Below are 14,180 nucleotides of genomic sequence, written 5' to 3'. Positions count from 1 at the left end.
AATGAGTTCTGGAAGCAAAACCATAAGCAGCACCCAAAACGCATGGTGATTGCAGAAGATGATTGCAAATTTTAAATATAACGCTAGCAATTTTCCATGTGGAAAAAATTAGTGAAGTGAAATATAAGTGAACAATTATCTGTAGGCAGAGTGGCACTCATCTCTCCAATTACAAGTTATATCATGTGTTGTTCCTAAGCATGTATATTCATATCTCAGGTGCATAGACTCTGAAATTTCAGGTGCATTTCTGAGTAGAGGCATTGTGTTCTACACTGCTTTCATAGTCAATAACTATAGCTAGTTTCACGCTTTTTAATGAGGTAAATTATCCACAAACTTTACATGAATCAAATTTCTGTACTTTCAAGAACATCAAAAATTCTACTCCAAACTCTTCAAGATTTGCATCATTGACTGATATAATTACTTAGTTTTGTCTGCTTACTGAATAGTTGCTACCTGAGAAGTGTGATAATAGCTAATTTTGCTCACTACACTTTAAAAATTATAGACTGTTAGAGAAAAATACAGGAATTTTCAAGTAATGTGGTTCACCAAAGGCCTTGTATGGGAGGAAAGTCCCACAAATTATTTGAGAAAGAGGGTTCTGTGATGAAATAAATTAGGAGACTACCATGTATAATATTTTCTTTCAGGTGGCTTTGGTTAATTTTAATAGTCAAATTTCCACAATTTAGAGTTACTTAGGAAAAGGGTCTTGAGTAAATGTCTTTTTCAGGTTTGTCTATGAAATTACCTTGATTGCTAATTGCTGTAGGAAGATCCATGACATTGTGGACAGCAGTATTCCCTGGGTAAGGAGAGGACACTTATATAGGACTAGATTGGACAGAAGAAAAATAGATGAAGCATGGGTATACTTGTTTCTCTCTAAAGACTAGTAGAGAAAGAAAGTGATCTTCAAGTTCCTGTATTGACTTCTCTACTATCATGTACTGTAACTGTGGAAGTGCAAGCTAACATAGCCCTTTCTTCCCCTGAATCACTGCTGGTCAGGGTGTTTTATGACCACAACAATAAATGAAACTAGAACAGATGGAACAGATGCATCGCTGATGTATAAGGGCTTGAGAAGGCAACTAGAAAACATCATACCTTCATTTCCTTTAAACCCCAATTTTTAAGTTATGTGTAAAGAATGTCCTTCAATTTACATAATTAATACTGAAAATGAGCTCTGCATACCCTTTCTCCTTCACAGAGCTCTCTTCTACACTCTCTTGTTCCTGCTCTTCATTCTCCGTTCCTCATTTCTCCATTCTAACAACCTGGTGACCTCCAGATGGTGTGGCAGGACATGAACAGCTTATGCCTTTGGCATGCACACTTTCAGAATCCTCTCTCTCTCTCATTATGTCACACCCAGCTGTAAATGACTCTTGTCCTAGCCAAGATTCTGTCTCTGCTTTAAGGTAACACACAAACTTCTAATAGCTTACAGAGCAATGGAATGCCAATGACACAGTAAGGGTTTGAAAAACACTGGTCTGTTAAGAACAAATCTCATTTTAAAATGCCAGGCTCCACATGTTAGGAGAAATGTGTAAGAAAAAATTTCAGATAGATTTATAAATTGCATTCACTAGTCTTTTATGGACTGACTTTTAATCTGATCACTTGTTAGGATTGCCAACTGGGTCTATTCTTTCATGGTAGTACACGGAAGTTATGTGAAACCAGGTTGATTGTCTTTTATATGGGCTATTAAATAAATGTTAATATATTAAACATGGCTGTTTTAACTAGTCTTTATAGTTTTCCAGTTTCCATACAGATTCCAGGTAATTATTCATAACCTTCTCATTAAATCTCAATGGATAAAATTGCTACTCTCCCCTCCCCTTTAAACTTACTAGAACATTTTGTTCCTTCTATATGAAAACTTTCCTTTGCTGTATAAAAAGTGAGTTTTATACCTGTGGTCTTTAGATACTTTAGTTCTGGTTAATTTTTGATAAAAATTATGTCACTCAGATTTTTCAGACATGCCTCACTTCTAAGGCTTTATGGAAATATTCTCAGCAGGTTCTAGAGTTAGATTGGCTGTATATGGACATATACCAAACCATCAGAAGGAATTAGAGCCAGCTCCGGCTTCTTACTTCTCTGGGGGAACCACAAAGAGAGCAGCCACCTCCTTCAAGCCCTTACAGCTCCCTGGGATATTTTGATTATTGCCTTCTGCAGTTTAAGACAGCTCCTCTCAGCGTGAAGCCTAGACTTCTGCACCAGGTCTGAGTCCCAGGCCTGAAATTTCAAAGACAGAGATACCTTCTCCCAGAATTCAGTATCCTGCCATCCTTTTCAGAGAAGACAACAAATTCTATTAGGCAACAAGGTCTCTGTTTGGGGGAAGCCTCTTCAGAGAGAATATAGGCAGAGTCCCTATGAGCTTATCTGACAGATTTCCTTGAGTGGGAGGTACATCTAAGAAGCCCCAGAAAGGGCTGTGGTCTTCTGTTGGAAGACATGATGACTGCAAGCAATCTTGATTCCAATTCCATCAAAGCTAAAGCAACCCTTTACACCTAGGGCTTCTCCATAAACCAAGCTGTGAGAGGACTCCTTTGAGACATCAAGAGTGAACCTGTGACCACAAGCTGGTACAGGAATATTTCCTGTCTTCTTCCCAAGCTACTTCCATCAGACGTCCATGGAGAGGGTCAGATTTACAATTGCAAGGCAGAATTTATTTCAAATGTGTATTTTCCATAGATGTTGCTTATTTCCAATCCCCCTATTATCCAGAAAGTTGAACATTGTTAATATTTATTGATCTTCATTGTCTCTTCTCATTTATGATATTCTGTTTGAGTATCTGTTTCTTTCATGTTGTGATGTTTTCTTTTTTTGCTTTTGGACCTTATGTTTGTACTGGAACTACTATTCTTCTCTTACTATACTGCAAATATCTTCTAGTAAGTGGAACTTTTTGTTGTTTTGCTATCATTTGTTTATAGCATTAACTTCATGCAGAATTATTTAATGTGGTAAAATTTATTAGCCTCTACCTTATATATTAAGAAATGTGATTATTTTAAAATAGATAACTATCTTCTCAAAACCACTGTGTTTCCAACCTGTTATTTAAAGGCTCATTCTTTTCCCTATGATTTTGCTGTGTCTTGCTCTGTTTAGAAATTTTCTGCCTGTGGTTGGCTCATTTAGCCTACTCCATTTTTAAGACATTTAAAATTTATTCTTTGGAAGTTTCACACACACACACATACACACACACACACACACACACACACACACACACACACACACAAAGTATTTTGATCAAACTACCCTCACTGTCCATTTACCTCTCCCAGAACCATCCACCAATGCCTCTCCCTCTCAGCTTCATGTTGAATTGTCCAATTAGTGCTGCCCACATGTGCATGGGCAACCTACTAAAAACCGAATCCCTGAAGAAAGCTGACACTCCCTCAGCAACCATCAGCTACCAACAAGCTCCTACTCTAGGAGTAAGGTCTCATGAGAGCCCCACCAGCCCGTGGTGGGACACTGACTGGCTGATTGTATGTAAGTTTGGGCAAGGGACCACAGCTGCTGTGAGTTCATGAGTGCCAAGACCATGTACTGTCCAGGGACACTTTCTCAAAGCAGTCCCCCGACTCCTGGTTCATACAATCTTTCTTGTCTCTCTTCAGCAGGGGGAGGGGTTGTGATACAGATGCCTCATTTGTGGCTGAGCACTCCACAGTCATTTGGTCAGTTGTGAGCCCCTTTATTAGCCACCCAGCAAGAAGAAGCTTCTCTGATTCTGCTTTTCTTTCACTATACTTTTAAATTCACTATAGCTTTTTAATGTTTATTTGTGTAAGGTAAAAACAAGGCTGATTTACTCATGACTGTGCAGTGTGAACTCACAGATTTTAATGCTACATATATTGTTCCAGACTTCTCTTCTCTAATCCTAGGAACCGCATTTGTGTTACGTTTGCCATAATGGAGAAAAAAAAAAATCCTTTAAAAACAAAGTCACAAAGGAAAAACCAAACCATTAGGTCATTGTGGGAATTTTCCCTGATGTGTATGAAAAGCATTACGAACAACAGAGTAGCACATAACATCATCCATAGACAGACAGACTGACTGACAGAGGGTTCAATTGGTATAGACTATGTGCATCGAACATTTTCTATAATCATGAATATTCTAATATTTTAAGAGATCAAAAGCTAGTGAATAAATGAGTTAGACGAGAAACATAAAAGACTTTTCACTTACTGCAGAAACAGGCATCTGCCTTCTTCACACAAAAGATCGATATTATCTCTAAGGCATCTCCAGAAATAGTACACAGTCAGCAGAGTATGTTTTTCTTCCGCAAAACAGGTGGGTGCTGGTGTATCCAATATTAACTAGAACCCAAAGCTGCTTAATTACAGAATACAAAAATGGTCTCTGAAAAACATTGTCTTGCTATTTCTTACTCACGAAGATATCTAGGAATAAGAACAGTCATCTCACAAACCATGGTGAAAAACACTTCTTTTGTTAACAAGTAGGAAAAAAAATCAACAAAAGCTGATTTAACACAAAGGTACTCTTAGAGTAAGACATAAGCTGGTTTCCAATAGAAGCATATAATACGGCTGTGTGAGGATGTCATCAACATGTCTCTGTGTCTTATTTCTGTATTAGTTCCTATCTCAGGAATAGTTTCCTATATGTGTGAAGTTATATAATATAGAGGTATGTGGTGTTGTATCCTCTCTCTGGACTGGACATCCCACCAGGATGTGATCTTCTGTGTCCTGACAGTGGCAGAGAAATCCCTAGGAATGGCATTTATTGAAAACGTTTGGAAGATGTGACTTGAATTTGAACCAAACTAGAGTAATTTAGAATGAAGATTAGATGATTCCCCAGAGGAAGTCAGATCATTTTTGTGAAAAGAATAGAGAGTGAATGGTCGTCAGACAAAAACGACAGATGTCCACCACATGCCCGACTCTCCTTGTTGCAGGCATCACGGGTCCCGTCCACTGAAGTTTCATCCCTCTAGAGAACACTTTGTATTTCAAAATTACTGTTTTCAAAAATCACATTAGACTACCAAGTATACAGCCGCCTTTATATTCAACACGGAGGGCTGTGTTAAACAATTAATACAGCAGCAGGTGCATGTCTCCTGAACAGAAGAAACGAACCTTCCCTACAGAAGCCGACCTTGTCAGATGCCACAGGAAGAAAACTGCTTCATGCACAGTTGAAGTCGAGCTGCATAATAATAATATATCACACAATTGCATGTGAGCTGTGCCAAATGCCAGGTTTAACAAAAATCAGTGTGATACTTCTCCTAGAAATGGAGCTAACAATTATTTTCAAATTTAATGCTAGTTAAAACTGATTGTTAAAGAACAATTTCCCCACACAGTGTTAGAAAGAAATATGTTTTCTTATTAATAATCATCTTAAATAAAGCCAGCATATCTCTACTTTTTTAGTTAATTTTCTGTGAGGAAATCACTCTATGGAACTTTGAAAAAGACAGACTGATGATGTCAAATTGCAATGATACCACTGGCAAGCTTCATACCCTCGGCAAAAAAATTCCCTACCACTAAGGCCTCAGTGGACTGAACCACAAAACAGGACCATCATCTCTACTTGAGCCCATAATTAATCAGGGGATTCTTAGAGTGCTTTTATTGAGCTCAACGATAAAGGGTATAAAATGCAAAATAAATCTCCGAGCATGGCTCAACTTTAAAGACAGAACGGCTCCTAAAAGCCCATAAGTTAAAGACTCGGGACTTAGTACAGCTCTATTAGATAGGGCTTTAGAGTGTGGGACTCACTGAAGGATGCCCTAGCCTTCAAGAGGATGATAATATTCTACTGTTCTTCTTTGCCTCCTGGCTTATGATATCAAAGTTCAGCTATGTCACAAGCCCCCACCACAATGTGGCACCCTTACCAGAGGCCCACAGAAATAGTGCCACCTGCTCTTAGACTTTGAGAACTATGGACCAAAATCAATCTTTCTTTTTGAAAGTTAATTGTCTCATATATTTCATTATAGTATGGAACGCTAAAACAAGAACAGCACAATTTACACATTGCAATAAAACCTTAATGACATGAAATAAAGTTGTACAAAAATATTAATACTTGATATTAGAGGTGTAACTCAGCAGTTAAAAGCACTCTCTGGTACTTCAGCGTGAACTCTAATTCTCTTCCTAGGACCCATGCCCCAACAACCTACAGCTTTAGCTTCCAGGGACCAGATACTTTCTTTTGTATACCATGGGCGCCTGCATGCAAGTGTCATAGACACAGACAGACATGATACATACTTCACAAATAAATATTTAAATTATTTTCAGTGCTATTATGGAGAAATAAAGACCATATCACCTTTATGTACATCTACTGCAGAAACTTCCTAGAATTTCTACATACAAAAAGAATTTAAATGGAGTTACCTTATAGTGGGGGGGGGGAGGTTAAAACACAACTAGACATCATATGCTACCAATTAAAATTCTCAATACCTGGAATAGGTTACAAATTTTTGAATTGTTGGTCAGTGGGGTCTGGGGAAATGTTACTGGTTACTGTGGTGGTTTGAATAGGTAGGGATGACTCCTATAGACTCATGTGTTTGAATGTTTGGATCATAGGGAATATTGCTGTTAGGAGGTGTGGCTTTGTTAGAGAAAGAGTGGAAGTGAGCTTTGGGTTCTCATAGGCCCAAGCTACACCCACTGTGGCACACAGTCTCCTTCCTTTGCCTGCAGATCAAAATATAGGACTCTCAGTTCCTTCTCCAAACCAGGTCTGTCTGTATGCTGCCATATCCCATTTCCTTCAGATTGTATTCTTCCTTCACCTTTTACTAAAATAGGTGCACTGAAGTACTGGGTTAGATTGTGGATTTTATCTCTGTTTGGTGTTGTTTTCATTGCTTAGAAGAAACAATGAATTCAAGGAACCTATTATATGAGGTCACTGCTTATCAACTGAAACTGCCACTAATCAGATGCAAATCTATGCGTCATAGAATCTTAAGACTCACACAAGGCACAAAGTGCTCATACATAAGATACAGACTTTCTGTCTAGCACACATTGGTCCCATCAGTACAAGTATGCAGTACTATAAAAGAACAGTGGTGGTTATATAAGGAACCCACTTCACTGTTCAAATCTCCTCTGCTACCCATCTCAACTTACTTTTCTTAAAGGCTCTCTTTGTCTCATATTGGAGATTAACCACACATCATTGCAATATCCCTGTATACATTCTTGATTCCTTATTTGACTAAGGGATCTTCAGAATTGTCAGAGTTACAATTATCTTTTATTACCATAGCCTAGCATGCTGCCTGGCAAGTAAGAGCCTACCACAAAAGTTTATCAGTTTTAATTTAATTCATAGGAAGTATTGTCAAAGCTTCTTAGGGATGACTTATTTCTTTCTTCAGAAACATTACTTCTTAGACAGCATTGTAGCCAAGATTGTCCATCTTTGGGTGCTAAATAGCAAGTGTGATGAATCTCCAGGATGGACCCCCTAAACACATATGTGAAAATAAGTAATTTGGGAGCATCCATATTTTCAAATATATTTTGGACCACCTCACTCAAAACATATAAAGATTAATATCACTGCCCTGTTGAAACTCATATTACAAGAACTTGGAATGGTGTGTGTCATCATTTTGCATATAAATATACATCATGAATCATCCTTTAATTTTACCACCTTTGGTGACCTGCTAGATTTGTAGTCATCTAGATTTTTCTTCAAGCATAGAAGAAAGATATTGCATAGAAAATAATGTATTTCTTAATGTGCTTTTGAAATTTTAATTTCAAAGGATTTCCTAGTTTCACAGCAGAAATACTAATATGAAAGCATTCCTTTATACATTTGATCAGGCTAAATAAATTTGTAATCAGAAATGCTTTTTGTCTACTCACGTCTAATATTATCCTGGAGTCTCCCACTTCAACTGTTTTCACATTTTCCGTGTGCTAATAAATGAAATAGAAATGAATAAATCTTTTAGCTGAAAGTTAAAGTCAAAGCATTTGAGCAAGACTTGAACTTAAAAGAGAAATGAGTTTGCTTTTAACCTCAAAATTGGTATTTTTCTTAATTTCAGAAGCTTCTCTTTCTCTAATTTTAAGTACTAGTTGTTTCAATTCTTTAGAGCTTTGAAAGCATCTTGACATTTTAACTTTTACAGCACTACTTCATAACTAATGCATTTGCTATGACTAAGTCAAAGAAAAGAAAGCAAAGGAGGAGAAAGGCTTGACAGCAGTGCCAAGTCTTTGTGCCAGTCTAGCACAAATGTGTCTGCCACCATTGCCCGCTATTGAAACTGTCACTCCATCAAGGACTTTAGGGATCTTTCTTCTGGATGGGCCAGAATAGAATCCACTTGTAATAACATCCAGAATAACTAACATACAGAGCCATGTTTTGACAGAAGCTTTGTATCAAAAACTCAGTATCACTAATGTATTTACTCTTTTTTTCCTTATATTAAAGACAGATTTGTTTTTCTTACACAATATGTTCTGATTATTGTTTCCCTTCCCTCTACTCCTCCCAGGTCCTCACTATCTCCCCTCCTACCCAGGTATCCCTCATTTCTGTCTCTCAGAAAGCAAGTGGGCTTCTAAGGGATAATAATAAAATAAAATAATATGAGATATAACAAGGCAAAACTAACACATTGGAATAGAACAAAACAAACCAACAGAAGGAGAAAGGCCAAAGAAAACAAGAGAAGTCACAAGAATAAGAGACTCACTCATTTGCACTCTCAGAGATGCAAAAAAACAAAAACAAAAAACACACCAAAAAACCCCACCAAGCTATAATATACACCCGAAGGACCCATGAAGGTCCTATGCATGCTGCCTCAGTCTCTGTGAGTTTACATGAGCTTTGTTCATGTTTATTTAGAGCGCCTTGGTTACTTGGCTTCTTCCTTTTCCTCCAGCTCTTTCACTCTTTTTTTGTTTTGGTTTTTGTTTTTTTGTTTTTTTGTTTTTTTTCTGAGAGAGGGTTTCTATATATAGTTTTGGTGTCTGTCCTGGATCTCGCTCTATAGACCAGCCTGGCCTCGAACTCACAGTGATCTGCCTGGCTCTGCCTCCTGAGTGCTGGGATTAAAGGTGTATGCCACCTCTGCCCACCCAGCTCTTACACTGTTTCTGCCTCCTCTTCCATAGGGTTCCTTGAGCTCAAAGGGGAGGGATTTGTGAAGACATTCTTTTTAGGGCAGAGTCTTCCAAGGTTTTCACTCTCTGCATATCCTCTGGCTGTGGGTTCTCTGTATTGTTTCCATCTGCTACAAAAGGAAGTTTCTCTGATCATGACTGAGCAAGTACAATGTTATTACTTTTGTAGGAGTCATTTTATTGAAGAGCAATATTTGGGTATTTGATTTTACCTTAGGTCCCTGGGCTTAGTCTCAGGTTTTTGGTCACCAGAGCAGTGTTAGATATGGGTTTACTCTACTTTTTAAGTAGGAATAATATGCTACTACAGAATAATATGTTAAAGCTTATAAATTATTTCTAGATTCACTATTATGAAAAGGCATAATAAAAATACATAAATAGGCAAGGTAATATATTTGAAAAGCCATGCAGTTGTAACAAGGTTCATAGACCTCAGAATTGATGGAGTTATCAAACTTCAACTCATGCTCAAGGAATCTGGCCTGCTTGTTCATCTTCCTTTCTTGGATGCCAGCTCTACATATTTCAGGTCTGGTTATCCAGCCCCTACAATTGCTTTAAAGATTTCAAAAAATACCTTATTGGTTCTTCTCCAGACTTCTGGAGTAGAAGTTGTTTCATTAATGCATTACTGTATACCACTCCCAAAAATCAAACAATACCAAACTATGTACATGTCAGTGTCTACCCAATGTGGGATACATTTATAAAATGTCAGATAGTTCTAATTCTACCATACTATATATTTTATACTAGAGATTCATTTCTGCCTATAATAAAGGGAATACAAAATTAGGACATAGGGAATTTCTACGTTTAAGCTAAACTCATCTGTGGAGCTGAGACAAATTTTGGAGGACTATGCAATGACTGTTATGCTGGCTTCCCACAAAGAGAAAGTAAAATAACTACCAGAGGTAATGAATTAGAGTGTTTCTGTCTATATGACAGTCATAATACCTTATTACTACATTATTGCAAGTAATGAATGAGCATTTTAAAATATAAACTATTATAAAGGCCTATCAAAGTAGATATTGGAATATGTTAATCTAAGACATGATATTATCTAATTGGTATATTTTCATTGGTATTATTTATTTTCCTTGAAAAGTTCTTTTCTATAAAAATTTTAATAATGGTCTTCTATAACTTATTGTGACTATAAATATTTGACAAATGGACACATTTACTTCTATAATATGTTTATATGGTTGGAAGTTATTCTCTAGGTGAGGAAATAATATAAACAACATGTGAATAAATTAGTTCACAGATCTTTTCATTGTAAAAGTGGTTAACCAAATGTGGTGGAAGAGATATTAAACAATCTCAGTGGTGTGTTCTAAGTTCAACCAAGTGCAAGTGGCTAAAAGTCTTGAGAACCATAGTCATTTATAAGTCTCCTGAAAGTACAGTTGAAGCACATCATTGATGAACTCATCAAACAGAAGCAGATGGTGGGTAAGCCAAGCACATATCAAGCATTTGAAATCAATGGCATTATAATTTACTTGTAAAAAATAAATAATAGCCAAATAAACAAATAAGCGAGACAGTAGAACAGACTATTTGGTGAAGCAACATTCCTAAAATTGAATTTTTCTTAAAATACTTGTCTCTTTAACTCTTTATAATGTCAAACACCTAAGTATCCTTCCCACTGTTGACAAATCAACAGAGGATTTGTTCATTGGTTTTATTAGGACCTCATTTTTTTAATGAGATGTAACACGAGAAAGTTTTATTTGTCCAAGCAATCACAAACATTGGTGGGTTTTTGCCTTTAGCAGCTGCCCAGGTTAGCACCTTACCGGATGTGTCATGTTAGAAAAGCTGTCCATATTTTTCTTTTCTTCCTTTACATCAGCAAATCTTGAACTACTTGGTGTTTCTAGCTTCTGACTTGTAGAGTGGAAATCTAATTATAGAATTGGACAGTGTTTCTAGCAGAAGGGGAAGGGGACCAAGCTAGGAGATGGAGAGAAACAACAATATATAAAAACAGGTGACAAAACACAGCGTTCGTTTTTCAGATTAATATAATTACAACTCTTCACTCTTCCCCTTTCCTCCAAACTGCCCCATATACCCATCCCCACTTTCCCTTAAATGCATGGCCTCCTTTTTTCACTATTTGTTATTGGGTATATATATATATATATATATATATATATATATATATATATATATATATATATATATATACACATATATAATTTTAGCTATATCCTGTTCAGTCCATATAATGTTACTTTTTTGGGACTCATTTAGGCTGGAGAACCAAGTGGTGCACTTCCCTAAGGAAGACCAGGTCTCGTGTTCCCAGCCTTCCTGGGTTGTTGCTTGGGTTTTAACAGCTCTCTGGGGGAGGGGGTGAGAAGGTGTGGCATCAACCACACAGGCATGGGAGACCATTGAAAGCAAATAATGAACTCATTTATTCAATAACAGGAAAGGTCTTATATACCCTCCTCCCAACACCCAGTCTGTGTGGTTGTCCCTCATTGGCTGAGCATGATCAGTAACTCTGCCCAGCAACTAAGGAACTCTGACAGCAACCAAAACCTCTAACAGTGACCAGGAACACTGACAGCTCTTATTGTTTGGCCCTCAGGCAGACTCCAGGTTGGCTCTTAAGGAGTACATTATGTACATGCCTTGACAACTGGTCTGGGCCAATTTCTCAACTCTGTGGGCCTATCCTACTACACTGGGTGACCTACAGTTCTTTGTGTAGGGTTGAGGCTTTGTAGACTTTCCCCATCCAGTTTGACGTGTCCATAGTTGTCTTTTGAACAGTGGGACATATGCAGCCATTTCTTCCAATAAGCACTAGTTGTTACTACTTTCATCTATTCATGCATTACGTCAGCAGTGTTGTTTTTCCAACTCACCTATCCTGCAATTGATGTATCACAGCAGAAGCTGCAGGGATGGCTCAGCACTTAAGAGCACTGGCTGCTTTCCCAGAAGACCTGAGATCAGTTCTTAGCACCCATGTGGCTTCTCACTACTGTCTGTAACTCCAGCTCAAGAGGGTCTAAAGCACTCTTATGATCTGTATGAGCACCAGATACCCATGTGATATATACAAATACATGCCAGCCAAGCATTCATATACACAAAATAAAATGAATAAATTATCTTTAAAGTATCACAACCATTTTTGAATAATTTTCAAAAATGTTAAAATGTGATTTAGAGTAATGATCAGGACAGAGGTCTGCAGTTCCCATGTCCAGTCACAGCTCTGCCACACACTAACAGGACCATTTGGTTAAGACCAATCACCCTAGACCTGCTTCCTCACCCTAAAGGCTTACCACAGAAGTCAGAAGTTTGGGAAGAAAATTTTTTAAAATGAACAAAGATATTTCTTTGTCTACATAGAAGAATGCCAGAGTTGGTTGCTAAAGGTATTTCTCTTTGTTTACTTTCACTCCAAAAATTATTTTTCTCAAACAACCGAAGAGAACCTCTTTGCTCTATAGTGTCAGCAATGCACACCTTCTATTCCAGACTGAGTCTGCTGCTGGCTGAGTTTAAGTATGGAAAATTCAAATTTGTGGGGTTTTTGACAACCCAACTGCTCCCTTAAAATTCACATCATTCTTGGCCTGTCTGTAGAATCTTCCATTTCTGTCTGTGTTGTTGTTTATGAAACTTATGTTGTTATTTACTCCAATATGCAATGGTTTGTCTTCCTTCTCTGTGCTGTGACTCTGGCTGCCTCTCATTCTTGTCCAAAGTTCTTCTCCCTAGACCATTCTTCCCAGAAATCAGTTCTCCTCTCATGCTTAACAATCTTTATCTGTTTAACATAAATTCTCTGTGAAGGTTCCAATCTAACAGGGGCCAGCGAACAACAAAAAAAATCTGTAACAAAGCAGGACATAAGAAACCTGCTTCTCCAGCTCTTACTCTGTTTGCTGTTGTTTCCAGATTTCTATCTCCAGTGTCAAATTGTCTCCAGGTTTTTCATACTGTGTAAGTGACATATTCCTCTGCCTGCTGGCAGATCAACCACAGAATTTGACAGAAATTACAGACTCTGTTTAAAAACCAAACTCATCACATTCTCTCATTAACATCAACTCTTAGACCAAATGTCCCTCTCCTCAGGCTTCTGAGAGCATTTAATGAGCTGATAATAGACATCCCCATCATTATTTTGTTAAACATTATTTGTTTCTGTTTATTTTTTAAAATTTTATTATTATTGTCAGTATGTATGCACACATGTGTATCATGGCAGGTAAGTGGAGGAGTCAATTAGTCCACTCATTCCATGATGGGATCCTGCTCTTAAACTCATCAGGCTCATGCAGCACACTTTATCCACTGGATCATCTTGCCAGCTCTGTTATTGTTTCTAAATCTCTTTTTCAATTTCATAAAATTTATTTTAACTTGCTTTTTAAATTTAAAATAAAGTTAAACAATTGTGAAATTTACTATCATTTCCTGTAGTAAGAAAACTTTCTTCAAAGAAATTTCACTACTCACCCTCCAAATGCTGGGACAACCTGACCTCCATCACCTTTGAGGGACTTCCTGTCAAAGATAATTGCTTCTTTTTCCTGAAAAAGAATTTATTCATGATTGGAACTTGCTACAAGCTAAAGTGGATGAATTAGAATTTGACTTCACCTATTCAGTAAATTTCATGAAAAAAAAAAGTCTCAGACCAGACCTAAATTATGCACTATTTAAATATTTGTGATAACAAGAACAGTGCAGTGCCCTGTGTGGAATGGAGGGGGTGTGGTTACCAGGATTGGAAAGTCTCCCCTGATTTTTTTTTTCTTCCTGATTTTATTTATTTATTTTTATTTTTATTTTTTGCTTTTCCATACAGAGTTTCTCTATGTAGCCCTGGCTGTCCTAGAACTCACTCTGTAGATACTCAGAGATCCTCCTGCCTCT

The sequence above is a fragment of the Onychomys torridus genome, chromosome 6, assembly GCF_903995425.1.
Source record: "Onychomys torridus chromosome 6, mOncTor1.1, whole genome shotgun sequence".
Classification (NCBI taxonomy): Eukaryota; Metazoa; Chordata; class Mammalia; order Rodentia; family Cricetidae; genus Onychomys; species Onychomys torridus.
This window is presented reverse-complemented; position numbering follows the sequence as displayed.